General features: G+C 37.6%; 1 protein-coding gene across 2 annotated transcripts in view; it reads right to left on the bottom strand.

The window, feature by feature from the left end:
- LOC309799688 (3',5'-cyclic-AMP phosphodiesterase 4B-like) overlaps positions 1 to 16,395 on the bottom strand; it is a gene marked incomplete at its 5' end in the record, with an annotated part of 525,358 nt that overhangs the window by 397,666 nt on the left and 111,297 nt on the right. The gene's annotated exons all lie outside the window — the stretch shown is intronic.

The raw sequence follows: 16,395 nt of genomic DNA, 5'->3' as shown, positions 1-16,395 counted from the left end.
GTTTCCTTGCCTTTTTCAGCTTCTAGAGGCCACCCACATTCCTTGGTCCATGGCCCCTTCCTCCATCACTAAAGCCAGCAACAGCAGGTCAAGTCCTTCTCACACTACCATTTCTCTGGTTCTCTCCAGCTAGAAAATGTTCTCTATGTTTAAGGACATATGTGATTAGATTGAGTCCACCAGGATAATTCAGGATAATCTTTCCATCTCAAGATCCTTCATATTAATCAACCCATCATTTTCCTTAACATAGTTGTGAATTACTTCTTGGTATCTTGGTTGAATACAGGATTCTTGGGTTGCAATCCTTTTTTCTTAGTAGTCTGTAGGTTGTACCCTTCTATTTAGTTTCTCATGTTGAAGATTAATAGTCAAATTTCATTTTACATGTTTTTCTTGTAACTGAATTGTTCTTTCTTGCTGAAAGCTTAAAGACATTCTTCTTATATGTACCTGAAATCCCAGCACTTTGCTAGAGTATATCTAGATGTGAGTCTGTTGTCATCAGTCTTGCCTGGAATTGTAAGTGCATTCAGTTTTCAGACTCAGGTCTTTCTTAAACTCTGGGAAATACTTGTCTGATATTTATTTAACTATTGCCTATCTTTCATCTATGTCTTTTTCTTCTTCCAGAACCCTTATTATTTACACGTTAGGGTTTATTGAACTAAATTTCGAGTATTTTTTTTCTTTAAAGATTTTTTTACATCCTTGTATTTTTCTCTGATATTTGAGATAGTTCTACCACTTGATCTTTCAGAACATTAGTTTATGTATGTGTACGTGAGTTGTGTGTTTGTATGTGTCTCTGTGTGTGTGCTATTTTTAATCTCAAAGATTTTACTCTGTTTCGATTCATCTGCTGAATGTTTTAAATGATTTTGGTTTCAAAAAGTCTTTCTTTGTTCAATACTTGAATGTCAAGTACTTTGTTTTTGCCTTAAGTCTTTGTCTTCCCCAATAACTCCACTTCACAGGAACCTCCTCTGTGTTTTCTCCTTGCTCTTCATTTCTCCGGTAACTTAATGCCCTTAGTTGCATTGATATTTTTCCTGGTCTTCTCCTGGGGGCTTAAGGTGATGGGGTTCATTAAGCAGTAGCAGTCTTGCCAACCTCCATTCTTATAATTCAGTAGTGTGGGGGTTGGTACCTCACTGGTATCATGTCGAGGCATCAGGAGGAAACTTCTTTCATATTCTTGCTTTGGCCTCTTCATGTTCTCCCAACCTAAAAGGTAGAAAGGATCCAGCAACTGGTTAGGTTACTTCTCAGTGTTTAGGAATCCAGAAGTAGAATATTAGATATATTCCTATGCATGTAAATTTGTGTGAGATCACGAGTTTCTGAGGGCTAAGCTGTCGCAGGATGCGGGCATGCTCATCCTCATTCTGGGACTCTTCACTGCTGATTTCCAGGCTCTCCCCTTGCCAGAAGGGAGAAAGTCCTGTCCTATCTTTGGCAAGGTTGTGAAAGAATCTGAGGTTTCTTTCTTATCCTCCAGGACCTGTCTACTGGCAGAAGAGGAAGAGCTCAGGGTGAATGAGAACTGAAATACATTTAAGCCACTGTCTTCCCAGCATCTTTAAGAATGCTCTCACTCCTTTATCTGCAACATCATATTTTTAAAAGGACTGAAGCAAAAAAAGGCAAAGTGTGAACATTTGTTAAATCTGGATAGCAGGTATAGCAATAGATGGTGAGTATTTGTTAAATTATTTTCTGTATTTTTAGTTTATTTGAGGTACTTATAAACCAAATGAACTTTTAAAGTATTAATGCTATATTTATTCTGATGACTTATCAAATTTCTAACTCTCCTCCAGACCCATATACCTCCAACTGCCTATGGCCATCACAAACCATCGCCACCTTCATACTTGACTTGTCCAAAATGGGTCTTTTGGTTTATACCCACCAAAATCTTTCCCCAGGTGGTTCTAATTTCAACAAATGGCACCACTATCAACCCAGCTGCTCAAGCAAAAAGCATAGGATTGGTTGTTGATGCCTTCCTCCCCCAGACCTCTACATGCATTCCCTTTAGCAAGCCCTATCAGTATACTTCTAAACAGCAATTAAATCCTTTCACTTCTCTCCAGCTCCTCTGGAATCATCCTGTTTCAAATCACTTTTCTGCAATAGTCTCTGCTTCCACTTTGACCCTGCAATTCATTATACCTGTACCCAAAACACTATTCTTTTAAAGTCAGATCCTGTCATGTTTCTAAAATATTGTAATGGCTTCTCATTGCTTACAGAATAAAACAAAACTCCTTACTATAGCCTACAAGTAACTAGGTGATCTAACTGCTCCCTGCCTCTCAAATCCCAACTTCCTTCCTCCCCCTTGCTTTCCGTGCTCCAGCCACACTGGTCTCTGGTCTCCTATTGAAATATACTAGGCTCTTTCCCATCCCAGGGCTTTTATATTTCTATTCCCTCTGCCTATTAAGAGCCTGCGCCCCCTCACCACCACTTTTTAAATAGATTAACTGCTTTCTATCATTTAGGTATCAATCAAACATCATCTCCTCTCAGAGGTCTTTCATAGCTACCTTATCTAAGTACCATTCCTTTGCTCAGCTCATAGTTACTCCATCACATCACCCTGGTTATTTCCTTCATCACATTATTTCAGTCTATAGTTTTCTGTTAATTATTGTAATCACTATTGTAATCAGCTTGCACCTCAATGAACAGACTCGTGACTTTATCAACTAACTAACCATTTTACTTAAGATTGGATTAGTAAGTACATCAGATAATAAGAAGACATAATGAAGGGATATTCAGCTCTCATCACATTGGCTGGCATACTCAGATGTAAGTACTTTGTATAAGTGGGTCTTTCTTGTCTGAAGAACAACCAACTAACTGGCTTGGGCATTCTGTAAACCTCTTCCTTGCATGCAAATTACAGCTAGTAGTTATTTTGAATAATATATTAAGCATAACAGATCCAATTGTATACAACATACTTATATAACTTATTTATATTTTTAGATGACTGACTGCCTTTGTAAGATTCATGATCTGGGCATCCCCTTTATGTAAACCTCCACTACAATTGTATATCTCTCCCAGTATTACTTATGATACAGGTTCAGATGCCGTATCAGAGAGAAGCACAAAACAACAATAGAACTGTATTTACTTCACATTAAAACCCAGTGTGGTGTGGTGGCTCTCTATGAAGTTGTCACATACTCAGGGCCCTTCAGTTTTGCTGCTCCATCAGGCCCGTGGTGTTAACCTTGGCCACAAAGTGCAAGAAACCTCACCACTGCATACTCATTCCTGCCCATAGAAAGGGGGAGAATGGAAGGAAAAGGATGCCTTTTGATTTCCAGGGCATGACCTGGCCAGAATCTAGTGTAACTAGGTTCTAGCTAGACTAAAAGGAAGCTGCAAGAAAGGTCAAAAAGAACCATCTATTTTCTGGGGAGCCTTGTGCTCAGCTACAATTCTAAAGTTTTCTTACTGCTAGAGAGAAGGAAAGGGTGGACATTAGGGGTTCTCTCCTACGTACCCCTTTAGAATGTAAACTTCATAAAAACAGAGATTTCTCCATTACATCCCATTGTATCTCAGCTCCTAGAACAGTGTCTGGCACAAATATGTCCTCCTCTGACCATTTTCCTTGCCTTTGTCCTGACTCAGCAGCCATTATCACTGCTCACTTGGACTTAAAGCAAGTCTAAATTATCTTTGTGTCTCAATACCAATCTATCTTCCACACTACCATCAAAGTGAACTATTTAAAATAAAAACATTCTTCTTTGATTCCATTTCTTAAAGCCCTCCAGTAGTTCAGCAATGTCCTTAGGATAAGATCTAACGTACAAGCAGAGCCTTCAAGGCCCTTGCCAACTGCATCTCACCACACTCACCCTGTTCTACAGCCAAATAAACATGAATACAGTTCCTTCAACATTCCATCCTCTTTCAAGCTTTTATGACTTTACACACGTGTTGTTCAATCCAGGAAGATTCACAGCCATTCACTCTCCTGCTTTCCCATAGTACCTTGTACATACTACATATGACATAATTTTGTAGTTTTTTAATTTACATGTCTGCTTCTTCTATGAGACTATAACTACTGACGAGAAGGATAGAGACCATGTCCTGTTCATCTTTCGGTTCTTAGCCCTGAGTTAACCACAATATTTTTTCATTATTTTTATTGTCTGAAATGACCACATATCTGAAGGAATAAAGCACTATTAGCTTATCTAAAACTAAGAAACCTGTTTTATCCGGGCACCTAACATCCCCTGCAGGATACTGGGCAGCCCCTGCCCAGGAATTTATGGATGTCAGGATGAACGACACATAGGACTAATAGATATGAAATTAGTTTACTACTCATATAATAAACAGCAAAAGGATTCCCCAAGGAGAAGGGCTCAGGTTCCGTCTAAGGTGAAACAAAGTTGAGAGGGAGGTGGAAGGTGGCTTAGGGTTTTATTATGATTAAGGGGTGGGGGGTAGGGCTGGGATGAGGATTCCCAGAGAGAGCAGAGTTTTGCATCTTTCGAAATTCTCACAGGCACCAAGGGAGGGAGTGTGCAGATTTACTTATCCTTCCTAGATGTGGGGCAAAAAGAAAAGGGGAGAGGCGGAGAGTTGAAAGCTGTCAGCTACCAGTCATCAAAAATGGAGTCTTTCTCTATTATGAAACATTTCATGCCCATGATCATACTTAGGTTGAAGTCATTTTTATTTTACCTTAAGGAAAAAATGCCCACCTTGCAAGGTTGTTGTGGGAGTTAAATTTAAATAAAATAGGAGTTGGAAAGGGCCTTATATACTAAAATGTATTATAGTGAGAATATTATCTATATTACACTAACATTACATTACTATATTATATTATTATATTATTGTATAATATTATATTATTGGTATTATATTTAATACCAATATTAAAGTATTATACCAATTATTATAATCATATAGACAAGATCCTATCCTAAGTACCTTCTATATAATATATATCCTAATATATATCCTAATATTCTAATACAATTTTGACCTTATCGAGAATATATAAGCAACGAGGTATGGAGTGGATGATGCATGATTTTAAATATCCACTGTCTATTATCTCACATACCTGACAGGGGGAATCCAGGGGGAACTTTGTGAATTGCTGACTTGTAGATTGCAATGCCTGATGCACAAGTCACAAATGCAGTTTCTGTAGCCAAAAGATTTCAGTGGGTGGTAAAGCCTGGTGGGAGCTAAACAGATGTGTCATCAATTTCCCATCTTCACACCAGCTTTTGTTGAATCTATGGCATTTGTGCAGAGCATCTGTGGGTATTTTGATCTTCAAAACAGGGCTTTAGGCTCTGTGGTTGACAGGCAACCCCAAAGCATAAAATATTTTTATTGAAAACCTCATCAGACTGTAAACTTGTTACAGATTGTGGGAGCAATAAAGCATAGCCCATGTTTCTGAACCACCACCTCAGCGGACTGACTGCATTTCCCTTCCGTGATAATGAGAACAGTTGAAATTGCTCCCAGCCTTCCAGACAGCAACAGGGCAACTGACACCACTCTTCCCAATGTAGGTGAAAGTTGGGACAGCGAACATTAAGGACATCACACCTAAGTTAATAGATGCCCAAATAGAATCATCATGTTCACAACTGAAACATTTAGAGAAGCAAAGCACAGCCCTCAGGCAGAAAGAGGTGGGAGACAAGCAAACTGATATTTATAATCTTCTTTGAGGGAATAACAAAGGAGAAGCCAGAACTGTTTCTTATGAAAAAGTGCACCATTAGGAAAACCCTGAAACAAGATTCCCTGCCTACTTTATCTCTGAGCTCTTCCTATTCAACTGAAAATGCAGCTGACAATAGTTCTATTGCATCATTAAGATGTGAGCATTCTTAGAGCTGTACTGTTATCTCACACCTGAGAGTTCAGTCCCACCACAGGTCAGCTGGCATGGCACAGAAAAAAGAAATGCCCCCAGACAGAAACGCATGCTTGGTGTTCTGGAACAATGTATGCCTTTGGTTGAAAGGAGAGTAGAGGGTCTGCACCCCCTTATTCTCAGCAGATGACTTAACCTCCTACTTCTGAGAAAATCTAGGCCAGAGTCCTCAAAATGTGGTCCCCAGGTCAGTTCCACAAGTTTCACCTAGGAACTTATTAGAACTACAGATCCCTAGCCCTATCTCAGACTCCCACCTCTAGGGTTGGGGTTCAGAGATAAGTTGAACCAACTTTTTCAATAAATTGTCCAAGTGATTCTGAACCACTCTAATATTTGACGACCACTGATCTCTACCTTTGGAAATAAGGTCCTCCTATTTCTCTCCTTGTCATTTCCAATATATTCATTCTTTTCTGCATTGGATTTACATGTCTCAAAAGAAGATCTTTCTAATCTTGTCTAAAGTTTATCTTTCCGTGTGCTACTCCTACTATATTCTATATTAATTATTGCCCATCTCTCTTATCTTCAATCTCTCCCCATCTACCAGTTCCTTCTGTTCAGCATAGATAAAAATGTCTCCACATTATAACACTTTTCCATAATCTTGTCTACCCATAAGCTTGTCAATCAGCTTCCATTCTCACGCTTTTCACTAACAAAAAACTTGAACGAGTAATATTTTATTGCTGTCCTTTCCTCCTCAGCTCTAATTTTTGCTCTTTTAAAGTTGTATTTTGTCCTCCAGTATCACTTTTTTTTTTTTTTTTTTTTTTTTTTTTTTGTGGTACGTGGGCCTCTCACTGTTGTGGCCTCTCCCGTTGCGGAGCACAGGCTCCGGATGCGCAGGCTCAGCGGCCAGGGCTCACGGGCCCAGCCGCTCCGCGGCATGTGGGATCTTCCCGGACTGGGGCACAAACCCGTGTCCCCTGCATTGGCAGGCGGACTCTCAACCACTGCGCCACCAGGGAAGCCCCTCCAGTATCACTTTTAATATAATATCTGATATACAAAAGAACCTGCCCAACAGAACTAGCACAGGACCTATGCATTGCTGTGCATTTCTCTGCATCCTTCTGCCTCGCTGGCTCACTTTTAATCCCATGCATTCTGATTCCATGATTCTACTAAGACTTCCACTAGTGTTACCAATGTCCACTAAACTGAATTATCCGAAGGCCTTTTCTCCGTCCTCATCTTACCTGTACTCTGTGCAACTTGTTTTTGCTGACCAAACCTTCCCTATGGCCTAACCTCTGTCCTTTTATAATAATTCTCTATTCTAATTCTCCTCCTATTTCTCTGTTCATGTTCTGCCTTCTCCCTGCTCTTCTTTCCCCCTTATTTGACCCCATGTTATTACTATTCCTTAGGGCTATGCCCTTAGTTCAAGACAAAATTGATATTGACTAATCTCTGCATACTTGGTCTGGGTAATCTCATTCATTCCATTACCTCATTACCACCTGTACACCTATGATCTCCAAACTATGATATTCACACACACACACACACACACACATTTTTAACGGCTCCCAGACAATATCCACTTAGTAACATGTTTAAAGTACTTTAAACTCACCCTATTCAAAATTAAACCCACCACCATCTTTCCCTTTACACCTTAACCCCTCATCTTTTGTCCTCGTTCATGGCATTTCCATGCATCCAGCTGAACAAGAAACTGCTGCATATTCATGGCTTCTCCTCCTTGCTCCTAATCCACATTCAACTGCGTACCACTTCCCATCCATCCAACCCCAGTGTTGTTCAGTTTTCCTCCTCCTTCTCATTCCCACACCTACTGCCTGTTCAAATCCCTCAGCATCCATCATCCACCTCGCTCTGAAATCTTCCTCTCTAGATTTTCAACCTTCAACCTTTCTCTTTCCAAACAGCCTCTACATTGTCTCTCATTATCTTATTACCTTACAGATCTATATTCAATTTATTTAAAAATTCCAATGGCTTCAAGTTATTAATTTGGATAAAGGCAAAAGTGTAAGACCCTTCACATTCTGACCTCTACCCACCTTTTCAAACTCAGATTTCCTGCCTTTTACTTAAGCCATATCTCCACCCACACCATCTCACATACCCTACATGCCCTATGAACACTTGCATTCCTTGAATATGTCACTTTGTCTCAAGGAGTCATGGTCTTGTCCATGCTATTTCCTGTGTCTGAAATGTTACTTCTACTTCTTTCCAGCAGATATATGCTTGCTCAGCTTCAAGTCAAGGATAAATAACAGCTTTCACTGTTGCTTCTCCCCTCCAAGGAAGAATTCATTGCTCCTCACCTGTATTCTTATTCTAGAACTAAATATACTGTATTATATTAATTTGTCTACATCTACATTTCTCACTAAATCTGTGGGTTTTAAAGATTCATTCATTTTTTTAAACACTCTCCTGAGCCCCTGGCAACCATTGATCTTGTACCATCTCTATAGTTTTGCTTTTTTCTAGAATGCCATATAAGTGGAATCATACAGTATGTTGCCTTTTCATACTTGATTCTTTCACTTAGCGACATGCATTTAAGATTCAACCACGTCTTTTTGTGGTTTGACAGCTTATTTCTTTTCATCATTAATGTTGCACTGTATGTATGTACCACAATTTATCAATTCACCTATTAAAGCATATCTTTATTGCTTCCAGCTTTTGGTGCTTTTTAATAAGTTTGTTATAAATATGTTTGTGCTGGTTTCTGTGACAATGTAAGTTTTTAAATCAGTTAAGTAAATATCTAGGAGCATGACTGCCAGATCATATGATAACACTATGTTTAGTTTTGTAAGAAACTGCCAAACTGTATTCCACAGTGCCTGTGGCATTTTGTACTTCCACCAGCAATGAATGAGAGCTCTTGCTCTACATTCTTGCCAGCAATTGGTTTTTGTGTTTTTTTTTTTTTTGGATTTTGGCCATTCTAATAACTGTGTAATGGCATCTCATTGTTTTAATTGACAGTTCTCTAATGGCAAATGATGTTGTACATCTTTTCAAATGCTTGTTTGCCATATGTATATTTTCTTTTTTTTTTTTTTTTTTGCAGTACGCGGGCCTCTCACTGTTGTGGCCTCTCCCATTGTGGAGCACAGGCTCCGGATGCGCAGGCTCAGCGGCCATGGCTCACGGGCCCAGCCGCTCCGCGGCATATGGGATCCTCCCGGACCGGGGCACGAACCCACATCCCCTGCATCGGCAGGCAGACTCCCAACCACCGCGCCACCAGGGAGGCCCTGTATATTTTCTTTGATTTGTTGTCTCTTCAGATCATATGCCCATTTTCTAATTGGGTTATTTGTATTCTTATTGTTGATTTTTTTATGTTTCTTGTATATTTTGGATACAAGTTTATTATCAGATATGTGTTTTGCAAATCTTTTCTCCCAATCTGTGGCTTGTCTTTTCATTCTTTTAACAGTGTCTTTCACAGAGCAGAAATTTTTAATTTTAATGAAGTCCAACATATCATTATTTTTTCTTTAGACCATGGGGTGTTTTTTTTAGTGTTTTATCAAAAACTCATGGCCAAATCCAAGGTCACCTAGGTTTTCTCTATGCTATCTTCTAGGAGTTGTGTAGTTTTGCATTTTACATTCAGGTCTATGATCATTTTGAGTTAATTTTGGTGAAATATGTAAGGCTTCTGTCTAGATTATTATTAATTTTTTTATATGAATGGCTATTTTTTCCAACACAATTTGTTGAAAGATTATGGCTTCTCAACTGAAATACCTTTACTCCTCTATCAGAGATCAGTTGACTGTATTTTATCAGTCTACTTCTGAACTCTTTATTCTGTTCCATTCATCTATGCCACTATTCTTTTGCTAATATAAAGCTATCTTGATTACTGTAGCTTTATATTAAGTCAAAATCAGGTAGTGTGACTCTTCCATCTTTTTTCTTCTTCAGTATTTATTGTGTTGGCTATTCCAGATTTTTGTTTTTTATACAAAGTTTAGGATCAGTTTTTCAATATCTACAAAATAGCTTGCTAGAATTTTGACTGGAATTGCATCAAATCTATAGATCAAGTTAGGAAGAATTACACCCTAACAATTTTGAATATTTTAATCCATGACCATCATATATCTATTTATTTAGAATTCCTTTGGCTTTTTATCAGAATTTCATAGTTTTCTGAATACATATCCTGTACATATTTTTAATTTATATCTAAATACTCCTCTTTTTGTTTTCATGCAGTTATAAATAATATTATTATAATATTTATTTATTTCAAATTCTAATTGTTCATTTCCAATGTATAGGGAAGTAATGAATTTTATATATTAACCTTGTAATCTGCAACCTTGCTCTACTCATTTATTAGTTTCACAAGTTTTATTTGCCAATTCTTTGGGATTTTCTGCATAGACATTCATGTCATCTGCAAACAGAGACTGTTTTATTTCTTCCTTTCCAAATTGTATGCCTTTTATTTCCTTTCCTTTGCTTATTGCACTAGCTAGGACTTCCAGTGCAATGCTGAATAGGATTGGTCAGACAGAACACCCTTACTTTGGTCCCAATCTTAAACAAAAGCATCTAGCTTCTGACCATTAAGTATGTTAGCTATAGGTTTTTTGTAGAGGTCTTCAAGTTGAGGCAATTCTCCTTTATTTTTAGTTTGCTGAGAGTTTTTACCATGAATGGGTGTTGTATATTGCCCAATTCTTTCTCTGCATCAACTGATAAGATTATATGATTGTTCTTCATGTATTGGTGTGGTAGATTGCACTGATTGACCTTAAAATGTTGAACCAGCCTTGCATACCTGGAATAAACCCCACTTGGCCATAGGGTATAATTTTTTTTATACATTGTTGAAGTTTATTTGCTAAATTTTTTGAGGACTTTTGTATCTATTATGTTCATGAGAGATATTGCAGTTTTCCTTTCTTATAATGTCTTTGTCTGGTTTGGGTGTTAGGGCAACACTGGCCTCATAGAATGAGTTGGGAAGTGTTCCATCTACTTCAGTTTTCTGGAACAGATTGTGGAGAGTTGGTATCATTCCTGTTTTAAGTGTTTGGTAAAATTTGTAAGAAAACCATCTATGCCTAGAACTTTCTTTTCCTTGGTAGGTTAATAATTTTCTATTCAATGTCTTTAATAGATACAGACCTTTCATGTTATCTATTTCCCCTCTGTGAGTTTTGGTACTTTTGAGTCTTTCAAGGAATTAGACCATTTCATCTAAATTTTCAAATATGTGGGTATAGAGTTGTTATTATTCTTTTCATCTCCAGGGAATCAATAGTGATGTTCTCTCATTTCTTAAAGTGGTAATTTATGTCTTTATTTCTTTTTCTTGGTGAGCCTGGCCAGAGGTTTATCAGTGTATTGATCTTTTCAAAGAACCATCTTTTGGTTTCACTGACTTTCTCTACTGTTTTCAATTGCACTGATTTTTGCTCTAATTTAATTATTGATTTTCTTCTACTTGCTTGAGTCTTAAATTACTCCTTTTCTTTATGGTTTTCTAAGATAGAAGAAGTACTGATTTAGTTTTTTGTTCTTGTCAAATATATCTCTATATAGAGATAGACAGAAATCGATATATAGACATATATATATAGGTATAGATATAAATTTCCCCCTAAGCACTGCTTTTGCTGCATCCCATAAATAATAGGAAATTTTAATTTTATTTTCCCTTAGTTCAAAATATTTTTAATTTTCTCTTTGGCCCATTTGGTCTGTTATTTACAGTTGGGTTTTTAATCTCTGAATAGTTGGAACTTTCCACTTATCTTTCTGTTACTGATTTCTTATTTAATTCCACTGTGGTCTGAGAACATACTTTATATGATTTTTACTCTTTTAAATTTGTTAAGGTGTGTGTGATAGATGTATCTTGGTGAGCATTCAATGCAAGCTTGAGAAGAATGTATACTCTGTTGTTGTTGGATGAAGTATTCTAAAAAACTTCAATTAAATCAAGTTGATTGATAGTGCTGTTCACATCAAATATATCTGTAATGATTTCTCCCTGTTTGGTCTATCAATTTTCTGCAGTGTTGAAGTCTACAAGTATAATAGTGGATTTGTCTATTTCTCCTTACTCTTGCTATATTTAAAGAAATTTTTAAAAGCTTGAAAACATCTTCAATGTGGTGGGCAACCTCTAAATTTGTCCCCAGTGATGCCCACCTCCTCATATTCAGGCCCTTGCACAGTTCCTCCCCTTGGGTGTAGGCTAGATCTAATGAACGGAATTTGTAGAAGTGATGGGATGCCACTAAAAAGATTTTGACTTATCTCTTGCTCACCTTCTATTGGTCCATCTTTCTCTATCAAAAACCCTTGCTCCATAAAACGCAAACTTTCATGTCATGAGTAGCACAATGGAGAGGCCCATATAGCAAAAAACTGATGTTTCCAGTCATCAGTCAGCAAGGAGGTGAACCTGTCAAAAACCGTGTGAGTGAGCTTGGAAGCAGATCTCTCCCACTCAGCCAACCATTGAAATGATTGTAACACTGGCTAATAACTTGACTTTGGCCTTGTGAGGGACCCAGTCAGAGGCACCCAGCTAGGCCACAACTAGATTCCTGACCCACAGAAAATATAAGATAACAAATGTTTGTTACTTTAAGCCATTAAATTTGGGGATTATTCGTTATGCAGCAATAGATAACTAACACATGTAGGGAAAAGAAAACTACATAAAATTACCTCACATATTTAAAAACTAAATAAATACAAACTTTAAAAACAGAAAATACAATAATCAAAATTGAAATACTCAATATAATAGGTTTAACAGCAAATTTAACATAGTTTAAAAGAGAATTAGCAAACCAGAAGGCAGACCAAAAGCAATTACCAGAATACAGCCCATAAAGACAAAATTTTTAATTATATATATATGAAAGACATTAAAAGAAATGGAAGATAAAGAAGTAGACTCAAAATACATTTAATCATAAGTCCAATAGCAGAAGAGCAAAAGACTGGCAGAGAAAATACATGAAGAGATAATAACAAAGAATATTCCAGATCTGATGAGAAAGATACCAACTGACATATTTGAGAAGTCCAGTAAATCTCATATGGGATAAATAAAAGGAAATCCACCCCTAGTTACATCAAAGATGGAATTCAGAAATCAAGAGCCCACCCCCCCCCAAAAAATGCAGATTATTTACACAGAAAAACAATTAGACTTACAGCCATTTTCCCAACAACAGTAATGGAAGCCAAAAGGCAAGGAGAAAAGTGTGGAAATAAAGAAACTGCTACATAATGAAAAAGAAAACACTTTCAAGAATGAGAGCAAAATAAGGACATTTTCAGAGAAACAAACTAAAAAATAAGAGTAAATTCTAAAGGACTTACTTCAAGTAAAAAGGCAAGTAATCCCAGACAGAGAGCTAGTGTATTTGGGGGTTAAAATATATAGATAATTAAAAACTGTAAACAGGGAAGGGCTAGAAGGAGTTAAAGAGTTAAAAGATCCTCATGGAGGAAAGTTAAAATTATAGATTAACTGTAGACATTCAAGGCTGAGTATTGGCTTATTTTCCTAACTTGGTTGTGGTGACATTGCTTTGATAAATTTGGTAGATCAATAAACTGCTTTAATTATTCAAAAAGTGAAGACCACCAGAGGCTTGGCATTGGCCACATCCCAAGTGTGACCCCAGACTAAAGGTGAAAAGGGGGGGGAAGTTGGGGAATGTCAGGAAGAATGTATTTTTCCCACTTTTTGATGTGTCCTCCAAGTGTCAGGAATGTCACCAGCTTAACATTCCTAACCTCCTTCTGCCTTTTTACTCAGTATTCCCTGGAAAGAAGGAGTAATTTAATCTGCACTGGTCTTTCCAGAAGGAGAAAGTAGACATGCACAACTCAGTCCTTCCTTCCTATTGTCTCACCGGGGCAGGATTCTACAACTCCTCCATTTTCAAATTTCATAGAGGTAGATTCTCCCTCTGAGGACAAGGGCTGCCTGCACAGGCCCAGCACCTCCTATTACTGGGTGGTAAGTCTGTATGATTACGGTGTACAGTGTTAGCAGCCTACTTGCCCACGGACACAGAGTACATATTCCAATATTAACTTTATCAGTAATGAGGATAACATCTTGTTTTCATATCTGACTTCTTCTTTCATCATATTTCCAAGATGGTTCCAATAACTCAGGTGGTGAAGTTCCTCCAGAACTCCCAATAATAGAAAATGCACAATTCTGGCTATTCAGTCCATGTATAACAATAAAATAACAACAATAACAATAACATCAAAATAACCACTAAGTGCTACATGTATTACATTTTCTTTCTCACACAACTCTGAAAAGCTGTATCATCTCCACTGTTTATTCATTTGAGTTTTTGTAGGATAAAGAAACTCATCCAAAAGGTAGCAAGATGGAAGTCCACCCAACTGGACTCAGGTCCTCACTCTTTCTTTCTCCATAGTAAATCAAATCATTGTCCTTCTATTCCAGGCCTTTTGCCTGCAGTGATGGCCACCTCCCTTCACCAATATACTCTCCCCAAACAAGGGCTAAATTTATATCAGTGTTTTTCTATTTAACTTTATATACCTTGGGCAGTAATTTTCATTTGTTCTCACTCAAATTCCTTCACTGGCTTTAAATACTTGATCTGTAGCACATATTCCCAGACTTTTGACATATTTAGGACACCAACCAGGAACTCAAGGTCAGTTTCACCCAGTTACAACTGTCAAAGCAATTATCAGAGCAGGAGTCATATCCTAGAGATTTTTACAAGTCTAGAATAGGAGTCATCAAACTGACTGGCAGGCAAAATCTAGCTTGCTGCCTGTTTATGTAAGTAAAGTTTCACTGGAGCTGAGCTACACATTCATTTATGTACTGTCTACGGCCATGTTCACACTACAATGGCAGTGTTGAATAGTGGCAACAGAGACTATAAAGCCCACAAAGCCAAAAATATTTACTAACTGGCAGAAAAAGCTTATTGACCCCTCGTCTAGACCTGGAAATTGATTCCACATACTCCGTGTTCTAAGTAGTGAGTATAATTCTTTCTCACACATGATTGTAGGCTGCACCCCTTACCTCTAGGACCTTTCATCAAGTTGATGGCAATGATGGTATCTGGAACCCTACTTCCTCACTTCTAATCAAATGATCTTTCAATTAGATTCCTCTGCCAGCAATTCCACCAGTATTCATCAATATTGCAAAGGAAGTATTTTTAAGGGATGTATTGAAATGCTTTTAGTTGCTTATACTTAAAAATAAATTTGGAGTCAATGACTGAATACTCTCACACTTTAAAAACTATCCAGGTAGCTGAAAGAAAAACGGACATATTATGAATGAATTACTAATATGTGATGTTGGCTGACTGCATGACAAACTGGATAATGGCTAAATCTTCCATTTCACTCAGCATGAGGCTAGTGATACTTGAAACGTGGTTTCTAATTTTCAAAAGGCTTTAATGGATAATGATCAAGGGAAGAGAAACTAATGTTTGTTGATTGCCTAACATGTGCTCTTTACTAAACTAGGTATTTTGGAGATATTACCATATTTAATCCTTACAATAGCTTATGAGGTGAGTACAATTACTCTCTTTGTACAGATGAATATATTCAATTTAGAAAGGTAGACAAGTGTGCCCCACATGTCAGAGTCTGGATTCGATACTTCTAAGGAAGGAACAATTCTGCAACTCCCAAAGGGTCTTTGAGTAAAATGAACTCCAGCATTGCAAGGTACTCCAACAGTGCAAGGTACATCTTATCTGGAGTGTTATTCTAACAGATAAAACACCAACGCCCAACAAAACTGGACTCCTGCTGTGCCAGTCATCACCACTTTAGTTGTTGGTTTGTAAGGAATTTGCTTCTGGGGAAGAGTCTGGAATAGTAATAAGGGCAATCAGAGAGCTCAAGAAAGCATGTATTTACCAACTGGTATGGAAGCATTTCAATATTGTAACAACTGGTAATATTGCACCAGTGCCAACTTGCTGAAAAGTAAATCCGTGGAAATCTGAACTCCAAATCTGCCATCATGCAGAAGCAAACCAAGACTAAACACATAAGTTATGTGACTGAGTAAGCAATGCAGAAGCAATATGCCCGTTTTAGTGCTCAATGATTGGTTATGACTATTCTAATGTTAATTCAGCTGAGGAGCAGATGTTAGTCAGTGCTTTTCAAATTTTTAACCCATTCCCCCTACGACGTGTTCACATGCTTCTCTATCACATACAGACTGATGAACAATTTCAGGCTAATAACTGTGATAGCTGAAGTCTCAGTGATCTAATTCTTAGTGTATTTGATAACCACCAACTAAAAGCTTTCCTGCATCAGTCAATGAGCACATAATGAACTACTCATCAGCACTGTACAGCTCAGCATGTGGCAAGGGTATACAGCACACCATAAAAGTCACATATTTTAAG

The sequence above is a fragment of the Mesoplodon mirus genome, assembly GCF_964341445.2.
Source record: "Mesoplodon mirus genome assembly, chromosome: 3".
Classification (NCBI taxonomy): domain Eukaryota; kingdom Metazoa; phylum Chordata; class Mammalia; order Artiodactyla; family Ziphiidae; genus Mesoplodon; species Mesoplodon mirus.
Note: the sequence above shows the minus strand (reverse complement) of the source record. Positions and strands in the feature narration are given on the sequence as shown.